Source organism: Dendrobates tinctorius, unplaced genomic scaffold, assembly GCF_039654945.1.
Source record: "Dendrobates tinctorius isolate UK_male_01 unplaced genomic scaffold, ASM3965494v1 ptg000035l, whole genome shotgun sequence".
Lineage (NCBI taxonomy): Eukaryota > Metazoa > Chordata > Amphibia > Anura > Dendrobatidae > Dendrobates > Dendrobates tinctorius.
Window position 1 is genome coordinate 68,388,119 of NW_027361703.1, and position 20,483 is coordinate 68,408,601.

General features: G+C 43.8%; 1 protein-coding gene across 3 annotated transcripts in view; it reads left to right on the top strand.

Annotated features, from left to right (window-relative positions):
- SRPK2 (SRSF protein kinase 2) overlaps nucleotides 1-20,483 on the top strand; it is a 226,512-nt gene that overhangs the window by 17,866 nt on the left and 188,163 nt on the right. The gene's annotated exons all lie outside the window — the stretch shown is intronic.

Below are 20,483 nucleotides of genomic sequence, written 5' to 3' on the forward strand. Positions count from 1 at the left end.
GCCCCAGATTTGTCTAATTCTGACGCTGCTCTTCCCATTTGCCCTGGTGCATTGGCAAGTGGAGTATTGATGTTGGCTGTTTAAAGTCCACTGGTATCAAGCCTTGGGGTTACTATCAGACACCCCCATTACTAACCCCATAGTCAAAATGAATAAAGTAACAAACATAGAAAAGTCCTTTAAGTGAAAAAAAAAAACTACCTGACTTTTACCCATGTATTAACATAAAAATCAAACCTCAAAGTAATCCTCACCTGTCGGTCTTTAATCCATAATGATGGAGTCCACAGCTTTCCCCAACTCTGCTATAGCCGGATAGTGTGCTCAGCAGAGACATAAGAAATGTGACCTCTCGCCACACCAGCTGGAACACAGTGAGATTCCCGTGAGAACCCAGCTACAGTGACGAACGGTGACTTAACGTAATTAAAGTTATCGCCAATCACGGACAGCGATTCTCACGTTAACATCTGTGTGAGCCAACCAGCACTTAAAGGGAATCTGTCACCCTATTTTTCGCCTACCAGCTGCCGGCACTGACATCAGGGGCTTAACTACAGAATTCTGTAATGCTGTAGATTAGTCCCCCGATGTAACCTGAAAGAGTAGAAAAACAGGTTAGATTATACTCACCGTGGGTGGGGGGCGATCCGGTCTTGGTCCGATGGGTGTCGCGGTCCGGCGCCTCCCATCTTCTAACGGTGACGTCTTCTTTGCTGTCTGTCGTGGCTCTTGTGCAGGTGCACTGCTCTGCCCTGTTGAGGGCAGAGCAGAGTCCTGCAGTGCGCAAGCGCCGGACCTCTCCCGGCGCCTGCGCACTGCAGTATTCTGCTCTGCCCTCAACAGAGCAGTGCGCCTGCGCAGGAGCCTCGAAAGGCAGCAAAGAAGAAGACGTCACCGTTAGAAGATGGGAGGCACCGGACCGCGACACCCATCGGACCAAAACCGAACCCGGACCGCCCACGAGTGAGTATAATATAACTCATTTTTCTTATCTTTCAGGTTATGTCGGGGACTTATCTACAGCATTACAGAATGCTGTAGATAAGCCCCTGATGTCGGTGCCGGTAGCTGATAGGCGAAAAATAGGGTGACAGATTCCCTTTAACTTTGTCAACCTTACTGGCATCAGTACTCGCAGCAGTGTGAGAAATTTCTCACACTGCGAGCGGTGATGTCAGTAAGGTTAAAGCAGTTCACAAACCGGCTCACACAGAGCTTACTGTGAGAACTGCTGGCTGTGACCTTAGTTAAGTCACCGTTCGTCACTGCAGCCGCATTCTCACGCTAAGCTCAGTGTGTACCTGCTGGTGTGGTGAGCAGTCATATGATGTCACTGCTCACCAAACCATCCTGATGTTGCTGAGTTGGGAATTGATGTGGGACATCATCTTTATGAATTAATGGCAGACAGGTGAGGATTACTTTGATTTTTTTGTTTAGGCTAATAAATGGGTAAAAGAGGGTCGGGGAGTGGCTTTTTTCAATTTAAAGACAACACACATTGATAAGTCTTTTTTCATTGTGATTACGGGGTTAGTATTGGGGTATCTTTATAAATGCCTTTCCATTACTAACCCCTGGGCTTGATGTCAGCTGCATTACAAATCTGACATCAACCCCAAAATCCATTACCCCGCTTGCCAAAGCACCAGAGCAAGCGGGAAGAGCTGAAGCTAAGCGCCAGAAGTGGTGATTCGAATGGATGTGCAATTTCTGGGGTGACTGAGGATTTGTGTTATTAGTCTGGGAGGGGTCCAAAATCCATGGCCCCTTCCCAACCTATTAAACAGACAGCTGCAGGATGATATTAACTTTTTGTGGTTATTAAAAATAGGGGGGACCCCCACGTCATTTATTTGGGAGGGTCCCCCATTTTTAATAACCAGTAAAGGCTACGCAGACCTCTCTAAGCTGTTATTAATAAGCTGTGAAGATACATGAATAGGGGCCCCTTGCCAGAATAATACCAGCCCCCAAACCGTTTTAAATGTTCCCTTTATTTTTTAAAGCAGTGTATATAGGATATGATGTGCACTGACTGTCAGCAGCCACTAAACAATGCATGGATCTGTGGTGTTCAGCTCTATTTACATTCAGTCTTTCAGTGCAGTGCTGCAAACAACTAATCAGTGAGGATAACTGGTGTTGGACACCCACTGATCTTGAGCCTATTAAATAAATTGAAACCCCCTTTAAAAATGCCTTATTTTGTGGAGGCATTAAAAGGTTGCATATTCATTTTTGTTTTCTACAGAAAACTTAACATTTCCTCATACAAGGCATTTTTTGTTTGTGCTGTATTTATCAGTGTGCAGCATGCTTTAAAGGGAATTTGTCACCAGGTTTTTGCCACCTAATTTGAATACCGCATAAGGTAGAGGCAGAGATCCTAATTCCAGCTTTGTTTGACCTACTGGGTCATTTGCTCTAGTTTTGATAAAATCTTTGTTTCATCAGCAGGAGATCATCACTAGAGGGCTAGTAAACCTGCTGCCATCCAGTTTTCGATATACACTATATAATACTGCCCCCACCACTGATTTGGAAGCTTTCTGGCTATGCACAGTGTACACAGATATTTACCAATCCGTGTTGTGGGCGGGATTATGCAGAGCTCAGCATTCAGAAAACTGCTAGATCTGCAGCAGATAAAACACTGATTTTATCAAATCTGCAGCAAGCAGCTCAGTAAGTGATGCAAAATTGCAGACAGATTTCCTTGAAGGCATTAGTAAAAGAATGGCATTTAAAGGGAACCTGTCACCAGGTTTAGCCGCTATAAGATGCGACCACTGCCTTTCTGTGCTCATCTACAGCATTCTATAATGCTGTAGATAAGCCCCAGATCCAACCTGCAAGATAAGAAAAAAATATACTCACCCAGAAGCTCAATTTTTTTTTTTTTTTTTTCAGAAAAAAAATTGAGTCTTTTAACTATTTTTGTCTGCTTTCTCCAATTTGTCGAGTAACAAAAGTCGCAGTTTTCCATGTGCTTTTGCGTAAACAGTTTTGTAATTGTACATCAGTGGCTTCAATATAAGGACAGCGACTTTCTTCCGAGTATTTTCTTTTTTTTTTTTTTTGCTTTTATGGCTAATGTAAGAGATCTATACAAGAACTGGAAGTTAGAGCATTGCTAATAGGCTGTGATCATGTAGCTTTCTCTGGCACAGTAGCCTGTCGGAGATGGAACAGGGTACACTGCTGTAATTTTCTGCCGGTGGAGGTGAAACACAATGGAGGAAAGAACAAAGGGGATATCCAGCAGAAGAAAAATAATGTTCCATTGTGTTTAAAAGGTCATATAAAAGCACTTTTATCTTTCTTAAATGTTCTTCGATGTCCTGGTTTCAGGGCCACTCTTGCCTTCATGGCAGCTTCACTTCTGCATTGGGCCCAATACATGAGAGCTTCTTGCGTTGGCACGATATCAGAACTATATATGAAGGGACAATGTTGACTTCAACAGCTAAGCCAACATCCTCCACTGTCTCAGAATAATCTAGAATGGTGAAGGAAGCTGGCTTAGGCCTCTTTCACACATCAGGTTTTCGCCGTCAGGCGCGATCCGGCGCTTTTGACAGAAACCGGATCCGGCGAAATGCAATGCCGGATCCGGTTTCCCCCCCATTGACTTGCATTTGCGCCGGATCGCGCCGGATGGCCATGCGTTTCATCCGGTTTTCGCCGGATCCGGCAATGTGTCGCGATCCGGCGTCTGGAAAAAACGGCTACTGTAACGTTTTTTGTCTCCGGCGGAAAAGCCGGACACACCGGATCCGGCGCGTCCGGCTTTTTCACACAATGAAAGCCTATGAGCGCCGCAATGCGCCGGATCCGGTTTTTTGGTCTGAGCATGCTCAGTAGCTCTGCCCACAGGAGATATATAAAAGCAAGACAATGGGACCCTCAGCCACACCCAACATGCCACCCAAGCCAAGAACCAGGAGCAGGAGAAGGCAGCAGACATCTGCAGCAGCAGCACCATCAGCACCACCCCAAATGGAGCAGCAAATGGAACATGCTGAGGAGGGGAGTCCAGCAGCAGATGAGAGACGGTAATTATCAAATCCCCCATTCCTCCAAACTAGGGCCATGGAATATCAAGATATTCATTGGCCCTTTGTTTCTCTTTATTCAACAGCCGCCAAAGAGATGCAGCAGCAGAAATGGCATCACTGGCAGCAGCAACAGCAGCAGCAATACCCACAGCCATGGAGTCTGGCCATCAACAGGACAGCACATCTTCTGGGAGCCCTCCCTCGCATCGTCAGCGTTTGACGGTAAGTTTTTATTTCCAAAATCCATCATCTCTGTAATATATGTCTATTCATTGACTTTTATTTCAAAACAGGAATCACAAGATGAAGAGGAGCTCCCAGAAGAAGAAGGAAGGGGTGGACAGACACCTGGAGTGGGCTCACAATTGGTAAGTTTTTTGCATCAAACGCAGAAACACAACATCACACTACACACAACACATAGAAAACAATGTTCTGCAGACCACACACAGCAAACAAATGCCTACATCCAAAGACATAACATTTTTTGTTTTCTTCTCTAGTCTTCCCAATCTGGTGCTCGGCCAAGAGGTCCTCGCAGTGCCTCCCAGGGTCGTCGGCGTCAGCAACGCGGCGGTCACCAGCGTGTAAGTATAAATATTTTTGCTTTGTTTTTTTGCACTTTTTATTTCATTTCTTTTGTGGAGGCTAATTATGTTATTTTTGTCTTTTTCTTTAACAGCCTTCACAGCGTGCTCCCGACTCTGACGGTGAGGATGGAGGGATTGATGTGGACCGCCTCATCGATCTCGTTAGAGAAAGGGAGCCACTCTGGAATATGGCTGACCGCCGCCACGCTGACCTGATCGTTACCCGACAACTCTGGGAGGAAATCTGTTCGCTCCTTGTGGGCCGCTGGGAGGACCTTGATGTTCGGGCCCAGATTAAAGAGCGTAAGTATATACAGTACCGGTTGCTTGATGTAAACCAGTGTTTCCCGAACTCCAGTCCTCGTGGTCCCCACGGATCATGTGTTCAGGATTTCTATTTACTATGGAAATCCTGAAAACATGACCCCTGGGGACCATGAGGACTGGAGTTTGTGAAACACTGATGTTGTATACTAACCACTCCTTTCTCGTTTCAGGGAACAGAATTGTGAATCGGTGGCGGTCTGTGAGGGATCGTTTCAAGAAGGAGTTCAATAAAGAGATGCGGGCCCCGAGTGGATCTGGAGGACGCAGGAGCAAGTACAAGTACGCACAAGCCCTGTCGTTCCTCCGGGAAACAATGCTCACCAGAAGGTAAATATTACACACCACATGTGAAAAAAATGTTAGATGTAACTTTTTTTTTTCAGCCAGGGCCATACCATGTCAGTATTTTAATTGTTTTTTTTTCTCTTTATTCCACAGCACGGTGAGCAGCACTCGGGAGCCTGCACGATTGGACCCTTCTGAGGCGATCCCTGAGGAGACCGGCACCGAGGGACACTTCGACCGCCCCGGTACATCTGCACCTTCCCAGCCTTCCCACACATTCGACCCATCTGTCCCATCCACCAGCACAGGAGCATCGTGGCCGCCTACATTACATGAAGCTGCTGGTGAGGAGATCGCTTTCCCTTTACCCCACCCTTCTGCCCCTGCCACCTCTAGTACACCTGCGGGTACTGGGCGGCAGCGGCAGAGGGGTCAGGAAAAGAGTTATGCGCAAGAGTTCTTGCATCTGAATGCATCTTTCCAGAACTGTCTAAAAGTCTTGTCAGAGCAAATCTCCGCAGGCTTTCAGCAGATCAACTCCAGCATTCTGGAGGTGAAGACACTTCTGCAAACCATGCATTCAGAAGCAAGATCTTCGCCAAACCACACCTTTTTCAGGTCTGTTGTGGAGCGCATGGCAACACTATCTCCTACCCAGCAGATGCATGTAATGCATTCGTGCCACGGTGCTCTACAGCAGGTTACCTCCCAACCTCCACCTCCCACCACTGTAGTTCCTCCACCTGCACCCCTCCAGCCACTTTCCATCCTCCCCCTCCTATTACATCTGCACCCCCTCCAGCCACTTTCCATCCTCCCCCTCCTATTACATACCAGCAACCTCCCCAGTACCAGACATCTCCCCACTTCCAGCAACCTTCCCCGTACCAAACTCCTTCCCCGTACCAAACTCCTTCCCCGTACCAAACTCCTTCCCCGTACCAAACTCCTTCCCCGTACCAAACTCCTTCCCCGTACAACTTTCCATCAACATCATCTGCTCCTACAGTCCCTGCCCAACCCTCCACTCCACCGCCCACCACCTCTTCTGCCTCCCACATGTCCACCCATTCTGTAGCTTTTTCCACACCTTCACCTCTAACTGTTCCTTCCCCACCACGATCCCAGTCCTCTCTCCACACACCCAGTGTCGAAGTGTCCCGCAGCCCCTCCAGCAGTATTTCCACCCCACAGTACACAGATTTGTAATGTGTGTTTTTTGTAATAAAAATGCCCATTGGGTTTAAAACCTTTATTAAAAAAGTTTTTTGCACTTTAAAAACATTTTACAAAAAAAAAAAAAAATGTAAATAAAAGTTAAATTATCGTTTCACAATGGTTGTCTGTCATTTCTTTCTGCGGCGAACTATGTTTAAAAAAAAGGTTAAATACAGGGTATTTCAAAGGTAAAAAGGTATTCAAAACCAGGTATATAACTGTGGGTAAATTTTAGCTTTTTGCCACAGTTGTGTTCCTGGTTGTGTTTGAAGCAAAGTATTTCACCTAAAAAGTTGTGTTTATTGTTGGTGATTTCCTACCAATGTACACAACTTTTGTTAAAAGGTGAAATACTTTGCATAAAACACAACCAGGTACACACCTGTGGCCTAAAGGTAAAAATAGTAAGACCATGACAAGATAACCAACTTTGGTTGGCAAAGGTATATACTGTTGGTCCAGAAGGTACACAAGTTTGGTTAGGGCACAAATCTTTCACACTCTGTCATCCCAGTGTACTCTGCCTTGAGGTGACATAAAGTATAGTGGAAAATTGTCCCTGAAACCGTCACAGAACTTCTAGTGGTAATATTTCCAATGACAACATCCATCTTCGCCAGTAACTTGCTCTTCTCTCCAACCTGCACTTTCTTCTCTACAACCTGTCAAAGAAGGGCTGTAGGAACATGCTATATATAGTTTTCCAGTAGCCAATCCCGTTCGGAAGGCCACAAGGGTCAATTTTAAAAACCGGATCCGGCGTAATCCGTCGAAAAACGGATGAACCGGATGAGACGGATCCGGTTTTGTCTGTCAAGAACAAGACGGATCCGGCAGAAAACCGGATCCGGCACATCAGGTTTTACAAAATATTTGCCGGATCCGGCATTCCGGCACGACGCCGGATCGCGCCTGACGCCGAAAACCTGATGTGTGAAAGTAGCCTTAGCTTTCGAAATGAGCCAGTCAGCTAACCCCCCTTTTATACTTACTGGTGGCCATGTGCACAGAGTTCAACTACTTTGTCGAGCCCAATGTGGGATCAGAGCTGACATAGAAGTCTAGTGGTATATTTACAATAGGGGTTATTAAGAAGTCTTTAAAAACACTAGATTAGAACACAATGAAACATAATTTTGTTTTCTGGACAACTCATCTGCAGCACTACATTTTTCTTAGATAAGGTGATGAAATTTTTGAAAATGTACTATATAGGTACATTCACATGCATGCATTTCCCTTTTTACTTTGGCTTTTGCCATGGGTCTGTGTAGATTTTTTCACAACACTTGGGTGAGGTTTGCTAAATTCTCATGTACCCTGCTTCTACTGCAAATGCAGATTGGAAATCCCTTGTGCATGTAACGCATGTGAACATACTCACTATTCACATTATAGTTTATGCTTTGTCTGTTCATAATTGCCATTGAGTTATAGGTAGTTTTAAAGGGAGAAGTCGGGAAGGTTTTCTTATAGGGTATCGGTCTGCTGTTTTTTGCTTTGTAATCTGAGAGCAGTATAATATAGAGCTAGAGAGCCTGATGCCAGGGATGTACAACCCCTGGCAAAAATTATGGAATCTCCGGCCTTGGAGGATGTTCATTCAGTTGTTTAATTTTGTAGAAAAAAAGCAGATCACAGACATGGCACAAAACTAAAGTCAATTCAAATGTCAACTTTCTGGCTTTAAGAAACACGAAAAGAAATCAAGAACAAAAAATGTGGTAGTCGGTAATGGTTACTTTTTTTAAAACAAGCATAGGGGAAAAATTATGGAATCACTCAAATCTGAGGAACAAATAGAGGGTTTTTCAGCCTGTGTTTGCAAATGAAATGCCACAAAATTACCCAGAATCTCTTTATTTATGCAGTGAGAAACTAAATTTGCGTTTTTTGCGCGGTTTTGATGCGTTTTTGATGCGTTTTTTCCGCAGCGGTTTCAAAACGCATGGAAGAAGCCAAAACCGCGAAAAAATCCGCAAAATTAATTAGCATGCTGCGTTTTTTTACCGCGATGCGTTTTTTTCGCGGTAAAAACGCATCAATGTGCACAAAATGCATAGAAATGACTGGGAAGCTTATTTATAGCAGTTTTATAGTGAAAACCACGGTAAAAGCCGCTAAAAAACGCTGTGTGTGAACACAGCTTTATAGTAAAATACGTCAGAGACCTGTAAATTTTGTGACCTGCTGGGTGAGTTCTCTTGGAGTCATTTTCATTGTCAGGCCGATTCCTGGACAGTATAATTATTTTGTAGTTGGGTATCATCCCTGGTTTAAAACTCTTTTCTGACTCGTATAGTTTAACGTAATGACACGATAAACACATGATGACAGCTCTGTGTGCTTTTTATCTGCTATTTGAGATCAATGCATATACCCAACATGAGAACCATTTCCCATAATCATGGGACAAGCCATAAATGTATGATAGATGTGGGTCTCATTTTTTGGATCTGCACCTGTGCAGATTACAGAAGCCCCTTGATCTACTCGGTGATACTGCAGTTGATTGCTACAAAATGGGATAGTTAATATATCTAGAAAAAGTCTAGAATCTGTCAGTAGGATCAACCATCCTAAGCCATTTATGTGTGTATGTAAGTCATAGAAAGTTGAATAAAATTTATGCTTTGATATCTTCAATCCAAAGTTTTGTTTAAGAAAAATCCACATTTTCCAGGATGTCCACCTGACAGCACCATGGAGGACGTCCTCCTCCTCTTTACAGAGACAAAAAAAGCTCACCTTTAAAAGGTCCCGTCCCACCCCCTTTCCCTCAGTGTCTTTCCTGTCCCTGCATGGAGGGACACGCGAGAGGATCGCTGCAGAGCTTACCGGAGGGCCCAGGGGGATTGGGCGGCCAGTCCAAACCTTCCCCCTGTCAAGACGCCCAGGGCCGAAACATCTGGGGGGGTCCCTCTGCCCCAAAGGCCAGAAGCAGAACGACTCTCCTCTCGGCTCCAGACAGCGGCCGCCGTGTCAGGCGGAGCCCGGTCCCCCGCAGGCAGCTGGCCTGGCAGGCGCCGGCGTCAGGAGCATAGCACCGTCAGGGGCGCAGGCGGGGCTAGCGTCCAGGCAGAAAGCGGAAGCGGCCGGAGCGATTACCGGCCTATCGTGAGAGGACGCGCGTCACTTACGGTGATGTCACGCGCCGGGTTTGAATCACAGCGCGCGCTCCAGGGCTCAGCGTCTCTCTGGAATTGCAGATCGCGGCAGTGATGGACGCACAGGCTCCGGCGAATGGAGGGGTAAGTGCGTCTAGCGCAGACCACCCTCCCCACAGCCATCCCCGCAGCCCAGGACGACTGACCTGACTTACCCTTATCTTACATCAATAGGATAAGGGAACCCCAGCAGCCCCCCCGACAGTGACTAAAGATCCCGCCAAGGCCGCATCCAAATCAGTGAGATGCCCTGTATGCAGGGTAAAGCTACCAGACACCCATGTCAAAACACTCTGTGGACCCTGTACATCAAGGGTCATAAGAGACGAGCAGCCATCCCTCCTCTCTGAGATGAGATCCCTGATACGGGAGGAAGTCCAAGCCTCCAGGCCCAGCCTCTCACGGCAGCAGTCCCCCAGTCCAGGGCCGAGCCGCAAGCATCCGAGGTGGGAGGCAGAGCCAGTTTCCGAACCAAGCTCTATCGAAGGTTCAGACTTCCGGGACTCGGATCCAGAGGAGGAAGGAGAGATCCTGGCGGACAGACAGGATCGAGGCAGGAAATACCTGTTCAGGCTAGAGGACACTGACGAGTTGGTCCAGGCGATGAGGAACACTATGCAGATCGAGGAAGTTCCTAAGCCGCAATCTAGCGAGGACCTGATGTTCGGAGGACTTGTGGCTCGGTGGCAGACAGTGTTCCCCGTAAGCGAACACCTCAAAGCGATGGTCCTAGAAGAGTGGAAGGATGCGGAACATCGACTTGTACTATCCCGGGATTTTAAAAGTCGACTACCTTTTGATCCTGAGGAAACAAGATCGTGAGAGGAAGCTCCTAAAATCAATGTTCCCGTAGCCAAGGTCACCAAGAAGACCGCCATCGTTCGAGGACTCAAGTCTCCGGGATCCGATGGACAGGAAGGCGGACGTTCTATTAAAAAGAACATGGGAGACTTCGGCAGCCCTCATAAGGGCTAACATAGCAGCCACCTCGGTGGCTAGGTCTATGTTCCTGTGGATGGGTCAGTTGGAAGAGCACCTAACCAACAAGACCCCTAGATCCGAGATCCTAGCATCCCTTCCTCTCATGAAATCGGCCACGGCGTTCCTGTCGGATACGTCAGCCGAATCAGTAAGGTTTGCAGCCAGGAACAGCTCCCTATCTAATGCAGCTCGGAGAGCGGTCTGGCTTAAATCCTGGTAGGGGGATAGCGCTTCTAAGGCGAAGCTCTGCGCCATCCCCTTTTCGGGCCTAAGGGTGTTCGGACCAGCCCTAGATAACATTTTAGAGCTAGTGTCTAACAAAAATAAAGGTTTCCCAGAAGAAAAACCTAAGTGGCCCCATAGTAAGATGCCAAACAGGCAGATCTCGTCAGCGACGCAGCAACGATTCAGCGATCAAACACAGCGATGCGCGCTGGCCAGTGGGACGCCGACGACGAAAAAATGGACCAGGACATTCGAGCACGATCAGCGATATCCAGCAGGGGGGCCGGTCGCTGCTGCATGTCACATCTAGCGAGATCGGTGACGCATTAGCGATCTCGCTAGCGATATCGCTATGTGAGACTGGGCCTTAAAATTCAATCCAAAAGTGAAGTTTGTCAGCACGGCTCATGCACCCACTTAAAGGGAATCTGTCAGTAGGTTTTTGTAATTTATTAATAATAATAATAATAATAATTAATAATAATCTTTACATAGCACCAACAGCGCTTTACAGTTTCAAACACAGCAGTCCTAAGTAACAATGTTAACAATACAATAATTAAGCAAAATAAGATGACCCTGCTCGTGAGAGCTTACAATAATTAGAGATGTATCACTTATTAGGCTGTGTGCTGTTGTTTACTTACAATTAAGGTTTTATCTCTAGGACATTATCATTGCCCTGACCACAGTGCACAGGAGCACTGGTCTGACAATGCCCCCTCTGGTAAGCCATTCACGGTCAACAGACAATGTACATAGAGAGTCGGGTTTGGGCAGGGTTTGCTTTCTCAGCTCTGCATCATGCTGCATCTAAGTATTCTGATTGTGTCACAACTGCTGCACTCAGTAAACTAAGTGATACATTGATGGAATCTGGGTCTCTTTTCCTACATTAGGCTCCTCTCGCGTGAGGTGGCTAAAGCCTGGTGACAGATTCCCTTTAACCTTGCGACGAGAGGTTAAAGAAAAAAAAATCAAGTAATTATCTTTGATGGTGTTCAACAATAATAGATCAGTCTTAAAGATAACTTTTATAAAAAGAAATTCAGTTACATCACTCTCCTCATTTCAATAAGTAAGCTTTACTCTCCCCTTTTCTATTTCACAGCCGATGCATAAACCGAGAAGGGAACTGGCACTTTTGGAAATCTACATATATAATCACCAGTTGGCTGCTGTCACCGAATCCCATAAGGCACGCAGCAGTCCCACTTGCGCAGGCGCAGTTCGTGAACAGCCTTGCGACCACGAACTGCGCCTGCGCAAGTGACATACACATCACCGCTATTCTCGCGCACACGTAGTAGCGACACGGCTGTTACTGCGCCTGCGCGGGATTAGCGGTGACATGTATGTCACTTGCAGTTCGTGGCCGCAAGGAACAGCCACTGCCCCTGTGTGGAGATTACCTCAGGCAGCAGTAAATTCTGGCAGCCTCACACATACACACCAGTTTTATAAAAATAGCCACTGCGCCTGCGTAGAGATTACCTCAGGCAGAAGTCAATTTCACCAGCCCCACATACACTCCGTTTTTTTAAAAATCTACATAACTACCGCATGTCCAACTAGCATTCATTGATGAAGGAATCTAACAGCAGTGCCACTTACTGAAGTGCAGGTTTTTCTCTTCCTTTCTGTTTTTTTCGTCCACTTTGGGAACAGACAATCACACACACATACAAACTGCATAAAACAATGTACCACCTCCAATTATAGTCATAACAGCTTACAAGAGACAACATAGGGTAAATAGACACACGGCACACAAGGGAGACACCACATAACGAACACCGCTCAAGAAACACTACTTCAGTTACCAAAATACAGCACACAAGGAAGAAACAGTGCACAAGGGGTAAAAGACGTCAAATGACCCAACGCATACAATCCAAAAATACAGATGGATGATATAGAACAGATATGTTGGAAAGCGCAAACGCTGCTCCTGTCAGCACCACTAAGCATATACAAATGTTAATTTCACCGCACTCCCGATGCGATAGCATCAGGCCTTTTTCTATTTGAAGTATATTAGCAAGTTTAATATAGTTATATTACAAATGCGTAAAGATAATGTTTTGGCAGTGATATGTGTTTTATATATACCACCACTGGGTTCATGTGAAAGAGCTGACATTTCCAGAAGAATCGGCAAGTCCTTTGGTGCTTGAATTTTCTCCTAATTCTATTTATTGTGTCTTGGGTTACCTGGACAGGTAGCATGGTCTGGTTGTAAGGGTGAGTTTCCACGGTCCGGAATATATCCGGAATAGCTGCGGATTGGACGCTGCGTACAGCCGCAGCGTCCAGATGTTACAGCATAGTGGAGGGGATTTTATGAAATCCCATCTCCACTATGCGTCGTAATACGCGGGTGACACACCCGCAAAACCGGTCATGTGGTGCGTCTTTTTAGACCGCAGCATGTCTGTTTACCTTGCGGAGACGCTCAATCTACGCAAGGTAAATGGCCTACTCTATGTATACGCTGCGCCGATCCCGGATGTGTTCAATGAGCACATCCGGAATCACTGCACGTACAGAACGGGGCGGGGCTTTGGGCGGAGTGGGGTTTCCGCTCCGTCCAAAGCGCACCCATTGCGGTACCTGGAAACGTACCCATAATCCTTTGTTTTTATTGTAGCTGTTATGATTTCTGTCATTTAGGCCTCATTCAGACCTTCAGTTTACAGTGTGCTGAACCAGATTTTCATCAGTGTTTGTTGAATGTATCAGTTTTTACCCACAGTAATCAAACAGGTTTTTTGAAACAAAAACAGCTAGTGTTAGTTTCCCAATCTTTTCCTAGCAAACAAAATGAAAAATCGGCAGTAGGATGCCAGCAGTGTGCTGTTCATTTTTTCACAAACCCATGGACTTGATTGTGCAATTTTGAACCAATACTCAGAGATCAAAATTGGATATGCCTTTGTTTTTTGGGTTAAATTTTTATTTTTTTTTGCGGATGTTATGTCTCCAAAAAAAAACACACATTTTAGAATGACCCAGTAAGCTATAATTGGTACGTGGTCAGTCCATGAAAAACAGAGAATACAAACAAGAAAAATGAAATACAGATTAATCAATATTATTATTGGCTCTGTAAAATAGCCTTTATATGTAGTGTACTTACCAGCAGGCAGTTCAGCCACAAGGTTCTTCTCTTTAGGCTCCATCTTGATTCTCATCCTGAATTTTAATCCTCTATGCTCAGGTATAAATCCCATGATTCCTCAGCAAAGCATCACATGAGCAGCTAGAATCTTTACCTTCCCTACCTGCTGTGATGACATGACTGTCCTTCACCCTATATTCTCCTATAGAAATATATAGTCAGAAGGCTGAACTATAACTTCCTTCATTATAGTTGTGACAGGCACTGTCTAGTCATCATCAGTAACTGTCCTTGTGAAGAACTTCAGTGGTACAGTCCATGCAGTTTTATCATATACAGTGCCTACAAGTAGTATTCAACCCCCTGCAGATTTAGCAGGTTTACACATTCGGAATTAACTTGGCATTGTGACATTTGGACTGTAGATCAGCCTGGAAGTGTGAAATGCACTGCAGCAAAAAATAATGTTATTTCTTTGTTTAATTTTTTTTTAAATTGTGAAAAGTTTATTCAGAGGGTCATTTATTATTCAACCCCTCAAACCACCAGAATTCTGTTTGGTTCCCCTAAAGTATTAAGAAGTATTTCAGGCACAAAGAACAATGAGCTTCACATGTTTGGATTATCTCTTTTTCCAGCCTTTTCTGACTATTTAAGACCCTCCCCAAACTTGTGAACAGCACTCATACATGGTCAACATGGGAAAGACAAAGGAACATTCCAAGGCCATCAGAGACAAGATCGTGGAGGGTCACAAGGCTGGCAAGGGGTACAAAACCCCTTTCCAAGGAGTTGGGCCTACCTTTCTCCACTGTTGGGAGCATCATCCGGAAGTGGAAGGCTTATGGAACTACTGTTAGCCTTCCACGGCCTGGACAGCCTTTGAAAGTTTCCTCCCGTGCCGAGGCCAGGCTTGTCCGAAGAGTCAAGGCTAACCCAAGGACAACAAGGAAGGAGCTCCGGGAAGATCTCATGGCAGTGGGGACATTGGTTTCAGTCAATACCATAAGTAACGTACTCCACCGCAATGGTTTCCGTTCCAGACGAGCCCGTAAGGTACCTTTACTTTCAAAGCGTCATGTCAAGGCTCGTCTACAGTTTGCTCATGATCACTTGGAGGACTCTGAGACAGACTGGTTCAAGGTTCTCTGGTCTGATGAGACCAAGATCGAGATCTTTGGTGCCAACCACACACGTGACGTTTGGAGACTGGATGGCACTGCATACGACCCCAATAATACCATCCCTACAGTCAAGCATGGTGGTGGCAGCATCATGCTGTGGGGCTGTTTCTCAGCCAAGGGGCCTGGCCATCTGGTCCGCATCCATGGGAAGATGGATAGCACGGCCTACCTGGAGATTTTGGCCAAGAACCTCCGCTCCTCCATCAAGGATCTTAAGATGGGTCGTCATTTCATCTTCCAACAAGACAACGACCCAAAGCACACAGCCAAGAAAACCAAGGCCTGGTTCAAGAGGCAAAAAATCAAGGTGTTGGAGTGGCCTAGTCAGTCTCCTGACCTTAACCCAATTGAAAACTTGTGGAAGGAGCTCAAGATTAAAGTTCACATGAGACACCCAAAGAACCTAGATAACTTGGAGAAGATCTGCATGGAGGAGTGGGCCAAGATAACTCCAGAGACCTGTGCCGGCCTGATCAGGTCTTATAAAAGACGATTATTAGCTGTAATTGCAAACAAGGGTTATTCCACAAAATATTAAACCTAGGGGTTGAATAATAATTAACCCACACTTGTATGTTTAAAATTTAACTGAGCAACATAACTTTTTGGTTTGTAAGATTTATGCATCTGTTAATAAATCCTGCTCTTGTGTGAAGTTTGAAGGCTCTAACTTATTTGCATCTTATCAAACCTGCTAAATCTGCAGGGGGTTGAATACTACTTGTAGGCCCTGTATGCAGTACTTCAGCGAACATCACGCATGATGAATCACAACCTGGTTACACAATTGTATCCATCTCTGTAAAATTCCAAGGTTTCAGAGAATTTGTAGTTTGAAGATCTGAGCAGGGACCATTGCCAGAGATGAGACTAGTCCGGAAGAGGACGAGACCTGCTAAAATCCGGCTGGGGTGGCTACGGAATAGTATAATCTTCGGCTATGGTGCTGAGAGTGTTTCAAAGAAAACATACCTGGCTTCAGTTGTGCAACCAGGCTCTGATCCATGCTCCATGTGGTTGGAACCCTTATGCTAATAGCATGTCAGTGCTGACAAAGGGGCTGCCCTGCCCGTGTTAGTTGTTTTTTTTTTTTTTTTTTTTTTTTATGGCTACCATTGTTTTAAAATAAGCCAGTCTAGTTGTTTTCTCATTCAGTTTTCCAGCGCTGAACCTCTTGGGAAAAATGACGAAGGCATGTGACTATTGCTTCCAATTACTGGCAGTAGCAATCACATGGCATACTACTGGTGTAACTGCACAGCGATGGGAGTGGTGATGCCAGTAGTACGGCATCAGAGGACATTGGTATCACTCATCTGCCATTGGCATGCAAAGAAAGACTGGGAGCACTGCAGGAAGACTCAACACTAGATCAATGGGTAAAGAATAGGCAAGTACAATGTCTTTTATTATTTTAGAACAATGACAGCTATTTTTAAAAAGCCTGATAAGCTGGATAACTCCATTACATTTCTAAAACAATATTTTAGATTTAAAATGGTAAAGGAGGAAGTTTGATCTTAATATAAAAAAGCACCTTCAGTCATACAGTATAAAATTGATGGGCTGCTGGTGACTTACCCTACTGATATGACTAACTTTCTCCCCCTGAATCTTCCACTTACTATTTTGATCATCTGTAATAATTGTTTTCTCTGTTTTAGAGGAGGCATACTTAATTTCCCCGGTAGGTGGCAGCATCACTTTTCTACAAATGTGTAGAAGCACAGTAGAGCCCTGGAGGGGGCATGCGACTGACGCACCATACATTAGAAGGCCTATGTGGAGCATGGGACATATAGCTGCACTCTATATAAAGGGGCCGGCAGCTGTGCTATGTATGAGAGATAAGTGACTGCCAGTAATATTTATATACCAACTTACAATATTTATATGCCAACTTACTCTGCTACACTTAACTTATAGAATTAGACTTTACATGCAGAGTGGTAAAATAATCACTGAAATGGTGGATAACTACAGTTATCGGTGAACTGGGAATTGGTGCTATTCTCCATGAAAAATCTCTACATGTGGCTTTTTTGTGTGTGTATGTGTATATAGAATATATTCGATACACTGCCGATTTTTCAAGTCTTCACACCTACAAGGAATGGAGAGGTCTGTAATTTTTATCATAGGTACACTTCAACTGTGAGAGACAGAATCTAAAAATAAAAACCACAAAATCTCATTGTCTGAATTTTACATAATTAATTTGCATTTTGTTGCATGAAATAAGTACTTGATACAATAGAAAAACAGAACTTTAATATTTGGTACAGAAATCATTGTTTGCAATTACAATGTGGCTGTTAATGTGTTAATAGCCGCAGGTGGATCATGATTCCACCTGCGGCAGTTAGGGGCACATGTCAGCTGATGAAATCAGAAATGGCTATCTCTGATGCCCCATAATAAGGATACCATTGAAGAGAAATAGCGCAATAGTGCATTATCCAGTGTAAGTATATCAATTTAAAAATAATACACTCACCAGATGGAGCTTGTAATAAGCATGGAGGAGTCGCTGCTGCAGAAACCACAGATCCACGAGGGACGAAGATGCAGGATAGGAAAAAATGTGGTCAGACAATCCGCGCTGCGAATCACTATGAACAATTATTGTTACAGTGGTCTTTATTCGACGCGTTTCGAAGTATCACAGAACTCCTTCCTCAGGAGTTTTTTCCTGAGGAAGGAGTTCTGTGATACTTCGAAACTCGTCGAATAAAGACCACTGTAATAATAATTGTTCATAGTGACTCGCAGCGCGGATTGTCTGACCACTTTTTTCCTATCCTGCATCTGATGCCCCATAATGTGATGGGTTGTTTTGAATTGACCGCTACTACCCTATAGTAAATCAGTGACAATATAGCTAGAAATTGTCATAACAGAAATGTGGAAATCTCATACTTTATTTTTTTACATCATAGTGCTTCATTTCCAGGTGACATATTCTCTAATCCTTGACGGTATTGATGCCTTATGACTACAAACTTGGGAGTGAAAACCTCAAAAAGAGGAGAAAATCCTCCAAAACATTCAGATACAAACCAGACAGGCCTAAATGCATCTGCACTAATACAGGGTGCAGCGGACCCAAGTAAAATGGCAGCTGCACAGGTGCATAAATACCAAATAGTGTATGGGGCTGGTCAAATGTCTGTGCTTTTTTGCGGACCGTGCGTTTCTGCAGAAAGTACAGATATGTCTGATTTTTGCTGGCATTATGGATGAAAAGTACCAATACAAATCTATGGGTCCATGAAAATCACATGATGGCATCGGTGTATGGTCTGTGTGCTGTCCGTGATTAACCTTTTGTAATTTATTTATCCACTAGCTGAAGAGCCCGGCGTTGCCTGGGCATAATAACCAACTGTGGTTAGTTATAACAAATTATAATGATTATATTGCACATAAAAACATATCACATCATATATTCAACACTACAGATTTGCACAGCGTCGGACTGGCCCACCGGAGAACCGGAGGATTCTCCGGTGGGCCCTGGCACCTGCTGGCATACAGGGCCAGCAGTTGCCTAGGGCCCCCGCTGCTCCAGGGGCCCCCAGCCAGTGGTGTGTCGCACACCATGCAGCTGCTATGGGGGCCCCTGCCAGCGGAGCAGCAGCGGGTGTCAGGAGGCAGGAGCCCCTGTCCCCGCTGCTAAAGAGAAATGAATATTCACTGCGAAGCAGTGAATATCATTTCAGGTCTCCACACCCCCAGAGGCCCCGCCCCCAGCCCAGTAAGCCGCTCTGCATCTGTAAGGGCCGGTGCCGCCCTCAGTCCTCTCTGCTCCTGGCTCACAGCCAGTGCGCGATGACGTCACTACATCGCGCACCCGCTGTGTGTCTGGCAGAGGGGGCAGCTCCTGACACTGAAGCCGGGATCAGCGTGGGAGCGAGGAGGAGAGGTGAGTATTGTGTTTTGTTTTGTTTTTTTTATATCTCTCTTGCTCTCTCTATCTATCTATCTCTCTTATATCTATCTCTATCTATTATCTATATCTATCTATCTCTATATCTATCTCTATCTATTATCTCTATCTATATTTATATCTATCTTTCTATCTCTACATCTATCTATCTCTATATCTATCTATCTTACTCTATCTATCTCTATATCTATTATCTCTATATTTATTATCTATCTAGCTACCATCTATATCTATCTATCTATCTTTATCTATATATCTATCTAATATCTATCTATCTCTATACCTATCTATTTATCTATCCGTTATCTATATCTCTCGCTATCTATTGCTCTATCTCTATATCTATCTCTATATCTATCTTTATATCTATATATCTATCTCTATCTATATCTATTTCTCTCTATATCTATCTCTATATCTCTCTCTATAGCTATCTATCTATATATCTCTATATCTATCTCTCTGTATATCTATCGCTCTCTCGATATCTATCTTTCTATCTCTATATCTATATATCTATCTATCTTTCTATATATTATCTCTATATCTATCTATATATTATCTCTATATCTATCTATCTCTATATCTATCAATCTTTCTCTATATCTATCTGTTATCTCTATATCCATATCTATCTATCTATCTATCTATCTATCTCTATATCTATCTTTCTATCTAACACTATATCTCTATATCTATCTCTATATCTCATTATCTATCTATCTCTATCTCTCTTTATCTATCTATTGATCTATCCATCTATCTCTATATCTATCTATTATATCTATCTATTATCTCTATTATCTATATCTATCCATCTATCTAGCTATCTCTATATCTCTCCCTAGATCTATCTATCTTTCTAACTCTATATCTATCTATCTCTATAAATATCTCTATATCTAGCTATTATCTCTATATCTATCTCTATATCTATCTTTCTATATCTATCTGTCTCTATATCTCTATATCTATTATCTCTATATCTATCTCTATATATATCTCTATATCTATTTTTATTTATAGCCATCTATCTATATATATTTATCTCTATATCTATCTATGTCTATATTATTATTATTATTATTATTATTATTATTATATCTGTATCTCTATCTATTATCTATCTCTATCTATATATCTATCTATCTCTATATCTTTCTATCTATAGCTATCTATCTCTATATCTATCTATCCATTATCTATTTTCTATCTATCTCTATATCTATCTATCTCTATATCTATCTATCTACCTATCTATCTTTCTTTCTATATCTATCTCTATGAATCTTTCTATCTATATCTATCCATTATCTACTTTCTATCCATTATCTACTATCTATCTCTATATCTATCTATTTCTACATCTATC